This window comes from Apium graveolens, chromosome 3 (genome assembly GCF_009905375.1).
Source record: "Apium graveolens cultivar Ventura chromosome 3, ASM990537v1, whole genome shotgun sequence".
Lineage (NCBI taxonomy): Eukaryota > Viridiplantae > Streptophyta > Magnoliopsida > Apiales > Apiaceae > Apium > Apium graveolens.
Window position 1 is genome coordinate 78,790,404 of NC_133649.1, and position 14,092 is coordinate 78,804,495.

The window sequence follows — 14,092 nt, forward strand, 5'->3', positions numbered from 1 at the left end:
TAGGACCTTATGCTGGACTGCCACTCAGCCACTTACGAATTTGATGGACTCCCACTGAGCCACTTACACTTTCATGGACGCCCACTGAGCCCATGTTGCTTATGCCGACTCAATAGATGGACTTACTTCCTGAACGTTGGGTAAGTAATCAATTCATTTACCAAAACAGCAACCTCGTTGCGAATATAAAATACACCACAAAGCCGGATCCCTCAGGTTTTGAGCGAGTATTTAAATCCTCTTTAAAAGGAAGATATTAAATATAAAAATGAGTTTTGGGATCCGCTCTAACTTTTAAAAATCATTTTGAAGACTCGAAAACACTTTAAAGAGTGTTTGGAGTAATGCTGATTTAATAAAGTAAATCAGTCCCGGTATATTAAAAAATATCTGAATATCATCATTTAAATAATATTCCCATAAGGATAATCCTTATAAAAATAATTGAAGTAAAAGTTTTAAAACTTATACTTGAAATGAATAATAAATAACCAAAGATATACTTATACGAAAGTACTATCTTTATTTGAATAATCGAAAATAAGTTTGATTATCGAAACATTATTCTTTGATAAAATAAAGAATATTATTTAGTAAATAATCGGAGTCATAAGTCCTCAAATAAATATTCAAATAATATTCAATAAGTAGAATAAACAGAGTCATAAGTCCTCGAATGAATATTCAAATCATATTCATTAAGTAGAATAAACAGAGTCATAAGTCCTCGAATGAATATTCAAATAATATTCATTATTTAAAATAAAGTTATCGAATAAACATTATTCGATTGATAGTTTTGAAAACTATATCAATATATATATAAATATATATATATATATACATATAATACACCCGGGAACATCGACTCCCAGTTTTAGAAAATGTTCACCTTTGGGCCCCCTATACTAAGGGTATACGCAACTACTGCTTATCTCTAGCATATGTATTATGCAATTATAAGCATTTGAATCAACAATTAGATATCAAGATTATGAAACAAGCATGCATATATACCTTATCAACATGCTCCAATATATCACAAGATTTGCTAATAACAATCATGCACTTATCACAAGATAATGCATATACATATATTTACATCACAACAACAGTATAACGGGTAGAAAATATGTCTGTCCAACTGGGGGTGACAAATGGCTTGGGACGAGTCTGGTAACCTATAAATAACATATAAGTTGGAATTAACCAAAGTCGCTTATGAATCTATACTTTAACCAATTAGACTCTAACACTCGCTTTGCGCTTAATGATTCCCTTAAGTCGCTCGAGTACCCTCGGCTCCACCATTTTTAATAAATTAACCATTAAGGATTTTAAGGAGATTCTTTCGCGAGTGCCTTACCAACTGCCTAATATACTTTACATAAATGTTTCATACTCCAATTAGTCTTTTAAGGTCTTTAACCTATGTTTCAAAGTAAGGGGAGGGGTAATGGTTCGTTCGCGAAACGCCGTTACTTAAAACGGTCGTTTCTCCTAAACCGTACATCGGATTCAAACGAACCACATATCAAAACGAAGCTCGTAACATGAACTATCTAATCATGGAAATGGTCAAATCCTAACAGTGAGTGCTCGGGTTCTGATGTTAAGAGCAAAAATAGTTTAATTAGATCGGACATTACGACAGCTATGTTTACGCGATTACCAATTTTTATTCTACTCCAAACCAACCACCAATCAACCACAATTCATTCATACAACCAAAATCCATCCATAACATACTACAACAGCCCCAAAACCTCAAGTTCTCCAATTTATATTATTCTCAAACATGAATTAAAACTATACTTAAGCTCATTAATCAATAATTCAAGAATTACAACTCCAACTCATTACAAAACCAACCACACTCTAAGTCTACAAGAATCATGCTTCTCATGAACCATAACAACAAAACTAAACCTAATACTCAAAGTAAAGTTAGGGTTTGGAGGGTTTATACCTTCCTTGGAGAGTGGAGAATCAAGTAATTAGCTTGGAATCACCCTTAAAAGTCCTTATCCAAGCTTAATCTAAACAAAAACTCAAGAACAAAAATTTAAGCTCTTGAAAAACACTATTCACCCTCTTCTTCCATGATTTTTAGGTAGAGATTGTGAATGAATTTGAAGCTCAAACTTATAGGATAGCTATATCTATGCATAAGGAGTATTAGATAATTACCTCACTAATTAACAAGGCTTGGATCTTAGATTTTGAATTTTCCTTCTTGAAATAAAGAGAAAAGCCGAGAGCTTCCTTGAAGAAATGAAGTCAACTTTGTGTTTTTTGGTGAAATGAATTGTTTTGGCTTGGTTGATGTTGTTTTGTTTTGATTTATTACTTTTAACCATGGTACCTTTTGCATGGCCAAGAATCAACCAACAACACACTTCCTTTTTGTCATGCTTATATCAACTTGTTATGTCATCCTCCCACACTTGTCCTCTTTTTATTGGTTTGATGACATCATCCTCACTAACCTCTTTGATTAGCTTCTAATTACTTGGCTAATGACCGCTGATCTGTTATACGGTTCGCTTAACTTTCGTTCTGTTATACGGTTCACTTAACTTTCGTTTTTGTTTATCGTTTGAGGGATCATACCCGGGATCTTATTACTTGGGTTTCCTTAACCTTTCTCAATACATTATATTCCTTTTATGATCCTCTCTTATAATCCTTGAATTTAAATCCTTTTTATCCTGTTACCTTATACTCAATTCTTTCGGTATCTGGTGGATTTTCGGGAAAAATCAAAGTGTTTGAATTTGTATTCTGACGATCTTTACATACACTTATATATCATATAGAGTGCTAATAAGATCTCAGAATAACAATAAAAGAACCCCTACATAGTGTGGCATGAAAAGTTTTCTTATTCAGCAATATCAGCAAAAACACTATTTATAAGGGTTACAAAAAAAAAGTTCAAAATTTTGGGGTTATTACAGTCTCCCCTCCTTAAAAGGATTCCGTCCCGGAATCAAATAGAAAACAAATGGGGGTACTTTTCTAGCATTGCGCTCTCTAGTTCCCAAGATGATTCTTCCACATTATGATTCTGTCATAGCACTCTGACTAGCTTGATCACTTTGTTCCGAAGCACCTGCTCCTTCTTATCCATAATCTTTACTGGTTTCTCCACGTAAGTCAGATCTGGTTGCATATCCACATGCTCGTACTCCACTATGTGTCTGGCATCCCGATGATACTTCCTTAGCATTGACACATGGAACACATTATGAACTTGTTGTAGGTTCGGGGGTAAGGCTAGCTCGTAAGCCAACTTCCCAATCCGTCTTAGTATCTCAAAAGGTCCAATGTATCTTGGGCTTAGTTTTCCTTTCTTTCCGAACCTCATTAACCCCTTCCAAGGGGATATTTTTAGTGGTACTAAGTCCCCTACTTCATACACCTTGTCCTTTCGAGCTAGGTCTGCATATTTCTTCTGTCTGTCTTGGGCTGCTACCAGCCGTCCTTTGATAAGATCCACTATATCTTTGGTCCTTTGGACCACTTCGGGTCCGAGCATCTTTCGCTCTCCTACTTCATCCCAGTATAAGGGAGATCGACACCTTCTTCCGTATAGGGCCTCATAAGGCGGCATTCTGATGCTAGCATGAAAGCTATTGTTATATGAAAACTCGATTAACGGCAAGTGATCATCCCAACTTCCTTTAAAGTCTATTGCACAGACTCGCAACATATCCTCTAGTGTCTGGATGGTCCTTTCACTCTGCCCATCCGTGTGGGGATGGTAAGCGGTACTCATATTTAACTTGGTCCCCGCACATTCTTGAAAGGTCCTCCAAAATTTGGAGTTGAACGGACGCTGGGACTCCATGTCGCATCACTATTTCCTTAAGGTAAATATCCACCAGTCTATCGACTGTGTATCTCTCATTGATAGGAATGAAATGGGATGACTTTTTCAGTCGGTCTATAATCACCCATATGGCATCATGGTTGGCTTTTGTCCTTGGTAAACCGACAACAAAATCCATGGCTATCTGTTCCTATTTCCATTCGGGAATCTCCAGGGGTCGTAACAGTCCACTGGGTCTCTGGTGCTCTGCCTTTACTCTTTGGCAAGTCAAACATTTGCTTACCCATTCTGCTACGTCCCTCTTCATGTTGGGCCACCAGTAATACTCCTTCAAATCCCTATACATCTTGGTGCTTCCCGGGTGAATGGAATACCTTGAACTATGGCTTTCATCCAAAATCTCATCTTTAAGCTCTTGAACGTTTGGAACCCAAATCCGGTAGGAGTACCTCATTATCCCTTTATCATCTCTCTCAGTATGGATCTCTTCTCCAGTCATTGAATCTCTGTCTTCATTCATTACTTTCTCTTGGCACAATATGATCTTTTCCAATAACTCTGGCTGCATCGAGATCTCAAACAGCTTTTCAGTTCCGGTTCCGGTTACCTTTACTTCTATTTCCATTCTCTCGAAATCCTTTATCAATTCTTCCGAAGTCATTATCATTCTGAGTCTTTCCTTCCTAGTAAGGGCATCAGCCACCACATTGGCTTTCCCTGGATGATAGAGAATCTCACAATCATAGTCCTTGATTAGCTCTAACCATCTCCTCTGGCGCATGTTGAGCTCTTTCTGCGTAAATATGTACTTGAGGCTCTTATGGTCTGTGAAAATCTCGCACTTCTCTCCATACAAGTAGTGCCTCCAAATCTTTAAGGCAAAAACTATTGCCGCGAGCTCAAGGTCATGAGTAAGATATCTAATCTCGTATTCCTTCAGTTGTCTCGACGCATACGCAATCACCTTACCATGCTGCATAAGCACACACCCTAATCCTTTGTGCGACGCGTCACTATATATCACAAAATCTCCTTTTCTGTCTGGCAATGCCAACACCGGGGCCGTTACCAACCTTTTCTTTAATTCTTGAAAACTGTTCTCGCATTTTTCCGTCCATTCAAACTTCTCTGTCTTACGAGTAAGTCGTGTCAAAGGGGCTGCGATCTTCGTCCTGTATAAATCTACGATAGTAGCCGGCCAATCCTATAAAACTCCTTACCTCTGTGGGTGTGGTTGGCCTTTCCCAATTTGAGACAGCCTCTATCTTGGAGGGGTCGACCAATACTCCTTCTTTATTGATCACATGTCCTAAAAACTGTACTTCATTCCGCCAGAATTCACACTTCGAGAATTTGGCATATAACTGTTCCTCTCTGAGTATTCCTAGAGCTATCCTCAAATGCTCTGCATGTTCTGCCTCAGTCCTTGAGTAGATTAAAATATCATCGATAAAAACTATCACACACTTGTCCAAGTACTTCTTAAATACTATGTTCATTAAATCCATGAAAACCGCTGGGGCGTTGGTTAATCCAAAGGACATTACCAAGAACTCATAGTGCCCATACCTGGTACGGAACGCGGTCTTGGGAATATCTTCGGGTTTAATCTTTAGCTGGTGATATCCAGTTCTCAGGTCAATCTTGAAAAAATAAACAGCATCCTTTAGCTGGTCGAACAGATCGTCTATTCTAGGTAACGGGTACCTGTTCTTTATGGTTAGCTTGTTCAACTCTCGGTAGTCGATGCACAGCCTCATGCTCCCATCCTTCTTCTTAATAAATAACACTGGTGCTCCCCACGGAGACACACTGGGTCTTATCATACCCTTATCCAAGAGTTCCTGCAATTGAGTAGCTAATTCCTTCATTTCTAACGGGGCTAACCGGTAAGGTGCTTTTGAAACTGGCACCGTCCCTGGGGCCAACTCAATAGCAAATTCAATCACTCTATCGGGTGGTAATCCCGGAAGGTCTTGTGGGAATACATCTTCAAGTTCGTTGACTACCGGTATATCTTGTAAGTTGGGCACCTCCTTCTGCGTGTCCACCATATAGGCTAGGTAAGCCTCATTTCCTTTTCGTAGCATCCTTTTGGCCTGGGCCATGGTCAAAAATTTTTGCGTCTGCCTCTTTCCCCTAAATATGACTTCTTTCTTTCCTGAGATATTTAACTTAACTTTCTTCCCCGTACAGTCTATCTGAGCATCATTGCTAGATAGCCAGTCCATTCCCAAAATTACATCAAACTCCCCTAATTTAAAAGGAATCAGATCAACACTAAAAGATTGTTCCCCTATGCCTAACTCACAGGCGGGGTGAATTTGGTTAACAGGAATAACTTCATGATCGGCTATTTCTACTTGTAAGGGTTCTATTAAGGGTTCAGCCTTAAGTCTTAATTTACGCGCAAAGTCTTTTGATATAAAAGATTTAGTTGCTCCTGAATCAAATAAAATGTTTGCACTGACTGAATTTAGAGAAAGGGTACCTGCTATCACATCTGAGTCTTTCATAGCATCCTGGACTGTCATGTTGAAAGTCCTCGCATTAGGTGGCTTATTGGAGGCAACCCTGTTGGCTCCTGAAGCTGCTGGTTTGTTCATTGGACATTCCCTCTTCCAATGACCCGGGCGTCCACTCTGATGACAAGTGGTGGTTGGAATGACAGCAGGGGTTGATGAAGGGCACTTAGTTGAATAGTGACCCTCTCGACCGCACTTAAAGCAGGTTACTGGCTTTCCCTTACACTCCCCAGTATGCATCCTTCCACAAGTGTTACAGGCTGGCAATGGGGGTCGAGATTGGTTGGAATAGGACATTCTTGACTTCTGGCCGCTCTGGCTCACATTCACACTCATTGGCCGCTTAAACCTAGTGTTCTTTCCCGGTAGGGACACTGCTCCTCGATTAAATCTAGTTGGGAAGATCCCTCCTGCGGAACCTCCACCCATACTCATACTTTTCCTCTTTATTCCCTTCTTCTCTCTTTCCTTCTGCATCTGTTCACTTCCGGCTTCTACAATTGTTACCTTTTGCACCAGAGTGGCATAATCCGTAAGCTCAAGGATTGCCACCCTATTCTGAATCCACGGTTTCAGTCCCTGCTGAAACCTCCTAGCTTTCTTTTCCTCGGTGCTCACAAACTCCGGCACAAACCTTGATAACTCGGTAAATTTTGCTTCGTACTCTGCTATAGATAAGTTATTCTGCTTTAGCTCCAAGAACTTGAGCTCCATCTGGTTCTCCATAAACCTCGGGAAATACTTTCCCAAAAACAACTGACTGAACCTCTATCAGGTTATAATAGTATATGTCTCCATGTTTTTCTTGGCCTCCCACCAGTAGTTGGTCTCTCCTTTCAGAATGTAGGTAGCAAATACAGTCTTCTGTGCCTCATCGGTACTCAGAATCTCAAAGGATTTCTTCATTTCCTTCAGCCATGCCCTTGCCTCAACTGGGTCGGCTGATCCGTGGAACTCAGGGGGCTTAAGGGACTTAAAAGCCCTGAAAGAGTTTGCCACAACATTGTTATTTCCTTGAGGGGGTGGGTTGGGTTGGCGCTCCAAGTTCTGCCTTAGTAGTTGCATGAACTGGCCCATGGGATCCATGCCTGAGTTTGGTACTGGTTGCTCAACTTCAGTTTCTCCTTCTTCAGCCTCTATCTCAAATCCCTCAACATCATATATTTCCTCCTCCTCTTCATACAGGGAGTCATCCTGTTCAACATAATCCTCGTCTTCCTCTTCACTGTGTTCCTGGTTCCTATCGTCCTGGTTATGGCTTCCCTGGTCCTCAGATCCAGGGTTCGCCCTAGTTCCAATCTTTCTTGGCGGCATGATACTGATAATTTTTTTTTGGGAAATTCAACGTTAGGTCACAATCATACACAACATTGTGCCTTGCACAGTTCTATAATGGGGAGAATGTATCTCGCAGTTCTATTATATTATGACAGTTCTAGAAGAAGTGCAGTAATAATAATGATAAAAACAGTGATCTCGTCACTAAGGAACTGAACTGAAAGGAAACAAATATATACATAATGCGAGAAATACATAGTTTGATCTGGTCAAAAGTACAACAATGCTACAGCCATCTGCCCAAAAGTGATACACAAGAGTCTATCTATCTAGTCAGAAAAAGGGATGCTATATACAAGTCAACTATCCCGGAAAATTGGCTTTTACTGTGGCCTCGACTAACTAGACAACTAGACTATCCCATCGTCGGTCCTGAATCACACACCGGAGCGGGTCAGCTCCCATACCCTTTCCATCGCATGACGGAAGATATAGTCGGCCTGCTGCCTGGATATCCTACCATGCCTGTCCCCCTGGAGCGATCGGAGTCTCGCTCGGGATGTGAGCTCTATCCCCGTCAGCTCCCTCCTCAAGGATTGGGGTATAGTAGCCCTAGTCTCATAAGCTCGGGCACGCCTACCCGCCCTCTCCGCATCCAATTCCCTCCTGACCTCATCCAGTCGGGCCTCAGCAACAGCCACTCGGGTCCTCAGTACATCCTGAACATAGCCGTGAGCTAACAAAGACTGCCTATGGGCAGGGTCGAGAGTTGGTGAATCCGGAGCCGCCGGGGGTGCCTCCTCGGTCTGCCTAGACTCGGGAGTATGGGTCTCTGAGCTGTCATCATAGGGGCTCCAAGATAGGGGTGGAGGGGTAGGAGCTCTGACCACCGGGAGTGAGGGTAAAGGGGTACCAGTATACTCCACTATAGCTCCGACATGCTCCTCAGCTACTGGGACCTCATCCGGGTCCTCCTCATCTGAAATAGCAATAACCTCTGTCTCTGACTCCTCTGAGGGGTCCTCCTCATCCTCCTCCATCTCAGGCTCCTCCTGATCCTCAGCATCTAGCAGTGCCTCATCATGCTCACGCTCGAACATCTCAGGGTCCTCTATCTCATGTGCCTACACATTAAACGAGCTAAGTTACTATCATGATACTTATAAGGGTTCCCGTAAGGGTTTTAACTGTCAGTGCTACTTTAAGTAGTCCGACTATGAACTTGGCAAGAGTTCTTATTATCTTTGTGAGTTGATTATTATATCGTCGCATCATCTCTGAGGTTTATAATGCTTAACTCTGATACCATTTCTGTAACACCCCCAGATCCGGGGTCGGGGATCCGGGTCGTCACGGTCTTTCTTTCCACAATATCATTTAACTTAATTAATAATAAATAACCTCATGCTGTGACCCCACACTAACACACACCACAACCCGTTATAGTCTCAGAGATGAAATTGAAATAAGTACAAGTCCTTGAATCCACAATTTAAAAGTTATTACAACCCAAAATGATTACTTGATAAGTTTACAGTTAATTGCCATTATCTGCCACAAGTTATAATTATACAATATTTGGTTCCCAAAAGTAGAATGCCTGATTTACTAATAGATCTACCTCTGCAGCTATAGCAGCTACAACATCAACGGGAAGACGCGGGACGCTTCCCACGCGCTTGCGCTGGGTCTGCTCGAGTCTGGCCATCTTTCCTAACTGTTGTTGTGTGATGAAGAAATGAAGCAAGAGTGAGCATTACAGCTCGCAAGATAATATATAGTGTAAACAATAATGCAAGTATCTAAATGGATAACTTACTGGAAACCTTTATCAAGTGTAAGGTAGATACTTACTGGATATAAGCTTAAAGGAAGATGAAGTTACCAATTACTTCACTATACTTATATCATTTATAAAATTACATGAACTACCACTGTTCAAAGTATTATAGGTTTCAAAAGGTCATCCCATAGATGAGACCACAAGTTAAGACTTGAATAGATTCAATCTTTGATATATTATTGAATGAAATGAAGTTTCGAGATACTTTATTTAGTCCCGATATATATATCCATATATATATATATATATATATATATATATCTCTTATACATTTCCCGGAACCCTCTGTTATGTAAAGTATGAACAGAGTTTGTAATATCCAATGAATTTTGGAAAGGAAAAGAATTTTGGCATAAACCCGATATCTTGTTGATCATGCAAAGATACCAATAAGTAACCTTTTCTACTAGTAGATGGACGAATTCCCCACTGGTCATCACCCTGGTCGCAATAGGACCTTATGATGGACTGCCACTCAGCCACTTACGCATTTGATGGACTCCCACTGAGCCACTTATGCTTTCATGGATGCCCACTGAGCCCATGTTGCTTATGCCGACTCAATAGATGGACTTACTTCCCGAACGTTGGGTAAGTAATCAATTCATTTACCAAAACACCAACCTCGTTGCGAATATAAAATACACCACAGAGCCGGATCCCTCAGGTTTTGAGCGAGTATTTAAATCCCCTTTAAAAGGAAGATCTTAAATATAAAAATGAGTTTTGGATCCGCTCTAACTTTTAAAAATCATTTTGAAAACTCGAAAACACTTTAAAGAGTGTTTGGAGTAATGCTGATTTAATAAACTAAATCAGTCCCGGTATATTAGAAAATATCTGAATATTATCATTTAAATAATATTCCCATAAGGATAATCCTTATAAAAATAATTGAAGTAAAAGTTTTAAAACTTATACTTGAAATGAATAATAAATAACCAAAGATATACTTATACGAAAGTACTATCTTTATTTGAATAATCGAAAATAAGTTTTATTATCGAAACATTATTCTTTAATAAAATAAAGAATATTATTTAGTAAATAATCGGAGTCATAAGTCCTTAAATTAATATTCAAATAATATTTAATAAGTAGAATAAACAGAGTCATAAGTCCTCGAATGAATATTCAAATAATATTCATTAAGTAGAATAAACAGAGTCATAAGTCCTCGAATGAATATTCAAATAATATTCATTATTTAAAATAAAGTTATCGAATAAACCTTATTTCGATTGATAGTTTTGAAAACTATATCAATATATATATATAAATATATATATAATATACTCGGGAACATCGACTCCCGGTTTTAGAAAATATTCATCTTTGGGTCCCCTATACTAAGGGTATACGCAACTACTGTTTATCTCTAGCATAGATATTATGCAACTATAAGCATTTGAATCAACAAGTAGATATCAAGATTACAAAACAAGCATGCATATATACCTTATCAACATGCTCCAATATATCGTAAGATTTGCTAATAACAATCATGCACTTATCACAAGATAATGCATATACATATATTTACATCACAACAACAATATAACGGGTAGAAAACTTGTCTGAGCAACTGGGGGTGACAAATGGCTTGGGACGAGTCTGGTAACCTATAAACAACATATAAGTTGGAATTAAACCAAAGTCTCTTATGAATCTATACTTTAACCAATTAGACTCTAACACTCGCTTTGCGCTCAACGATTCCCATAAGTCGCTCGAGTACCCTCGGCTCCACCATTTTTAATAAATTAACCATTAATGGTTTTAAGGCGATTCTTTCGCGAGTGCCTTACCAACTGCCTAATATACTTTACATAAATGATTCATACTCCAATTAGTCCTTTAAGGTCTTTAACCTATGTTTCAAAGTAAGGCGAGGGGTAATGGTTCGTTCGCGAAACGCCGTTACTTAAAACGGTCGTTTCTCCTAAACCGTACATCGGATTCAAACGAACCACATATCAAAACGAAGCTCGTAACATGAACTATCTAATCATGGCAATGGTCAAATCCTAACAGTGAGTTCTAGGGTTCTGATGTTAAGAGCAAAAACAGTTTAAGTAGATCAGACATTACGACGACTATGTTTACGCGATTACCAATTTTTATTCTACTCCAAACCAACCACCAATCAACCACAATTCATTCATACAACCAAAATCCATCCATAACATACTACAACAGCCCCAACACCTCAAGTTTTCCAATTTATATTATTCTCAAACATGAATTAAAACTATACTTAAATTCATTAATCAATAATCCAAGAATTACAACTCCAACTCATTACAAAACCAACCACACTCTAAGTCTACAAGAATCATGCTTCTCATGAACCATAACAACAAAACTAAACCTAATACTCAAAGTAAAGTTAGGGTTTGGAGGGGTTATACCTTCCTTTGAGAGTGGAGAATCAAGTAATTAGCTTGGAATCACCCTTAAAAGTCCTTATCCAAGCTTAATCTAAACAAAAACTCAAGAACAAAAATTTAAGTTCTTGAAAAACACTATTCACCCTCTTCTTCCATGATTTTTAGGAAGAGATTGTGAATGAATTTGAAGCTCAAACTTATAGGATAGCTATATCTATGCATAAGGAATATTAGATAATTACCTCACTAATTAACAAGGCTTGGATCTTAGATTTTGAATTTTCCTTCTTGAAATAAAGAGAAAAGGCGAGAGCTTCCTTGAAGAAATGAAGTCAACTTTGTGTTTTTTGGTGAAATGAATTGTTTTGGCTTGGTTGATGTTGTTTTGTTTTGATTTATTACTTTTAACCATGGTAACTTTTGCATGGCCAAGAATCAACCAACAACACACTTCCTTTTTGTCATGCTTATGTCACCTTGTTATGTCATCCTCCCACACTTGTCCTCTTCTTATTGGTTTGATGACATCATCCTCACTAACCTCTTTGATTAGCTTCTAATTACTTGGCTAATGACCGCTGATCTGTTATACGGTTCGCTTAACTTTCGTTTTCGTTTATCGTTTGAGGGATCATACCCGGGATCTTATTACTTGGGTTTCCTTAACCTTTCTCAATACATTATATTCCTTTTATGATCCTCTCTTATAATCCTTGAATTTAAATCCTTTTTATCATGTTACCTTATACTCAATTCTTTCGGTATCTGGTGGATTTTCGGGAAATCAAAGTGTTTGAATTTGGATTCTGACGATCTTTACATACACTTATATATCATATAGAGTGCTAATAAGATCTCAGAATAACAATAAAAGAACCCCTACATAGTGTGGCATGAAAAGTTTTCTTATTCAGCAATATCAGCAAAAACACTATTCATAAGGGTTACAAAAAAAAGTTCAAAATTTTGGGGTTATTACATTAGTAAAAGTTTAAAAATTTTGGGTTTATTACATTGAAGATCCAATATTATCAGTCAACAAACAATTCTATCATTGAACTGGAAAGTCTACAAATGCATCTTGAAGAATGCAAGATCAATGGCCAAGATGAACTGGACAAAAGAGGGTCACAGACCTGTTAGATTGTGTGAAGATTTGCTGCACTTAAAGTGGAAATAGACAAATAGACTTTAGAATATGTGTTAGTCCATTTTAGTGTAATCTTTGTAAGTTGTTCATGTTGTTCTATAAAACATGGCACGAGTCCTTTGTTTAGAAAGTAACAAAACAGATCTAGAAAACTTGTATTCTCTCAAGAGAAGTAGCTGAGTTCTTATTATTCAAGAATACGGATTTCTAGCACAACAAATTTGATTTAAATATAAATCAAGTGAGTTTTCATAAATTACTTGTGTCTTTTACATTCAGTTATTTATCACTACAAATTAATATCTAGTTGTTGAGTTCCAAAGCTTAAACACAAACTAATTTTCAAGAAAGTAAAATCAAGAAAAATCAAGAAAACACATTCATCCCCCCCTTAGTGTTGCACTTAGGGGTGAGCAAAATAAAACCGAAACCGAGCCAAGAAACTGAAAAACCGCACCGAAAAAATGGAAATCGACTAAAACCGAAAAAACCGCAACCGAACCGAACTGATATAACAGTTAGATTACGGTTATGGTTTTACCCTCAAAATCGAACCGAAAAATTGAACCGCTTATAATATTTATTTATTTAATTTATATATAATATATTTTTAAATATACAAAACAAATTATTTACCAAACTAGAGTATTCAAATATCACCGAGTGCAGTTTACTAACCTGTGACTCGTAGGTCTCCTGGTTAGTCATTTTATTAAATGTTAATGTTTAGATACTCCTCTCTGTTGCAATCTTTGATAATAAATTAATCACTTTTCTTTTCCAATTTCTAGATTATAAAATTACTAGACTCTATATAATTATGAAAGGGTAAGTGCAAATATTTCTTAATATTATATTAAATATATTTTTTAAAATAAAAATCGAAAAACCGAAACCGTGACACGGTTAACAGAACCGAAAAAACCGTTCTGGAGGGTTCGGTTACGGTTAATAGTTAAAAACCGAACCGAACCAAAATACACGGTTTGGTAATGGTTTTCGGTAAAACCCGAGCTGAGTCGAACCAAACCGTGCACACCCCTAGTTGCACTTCATACCTAACACAGGGAC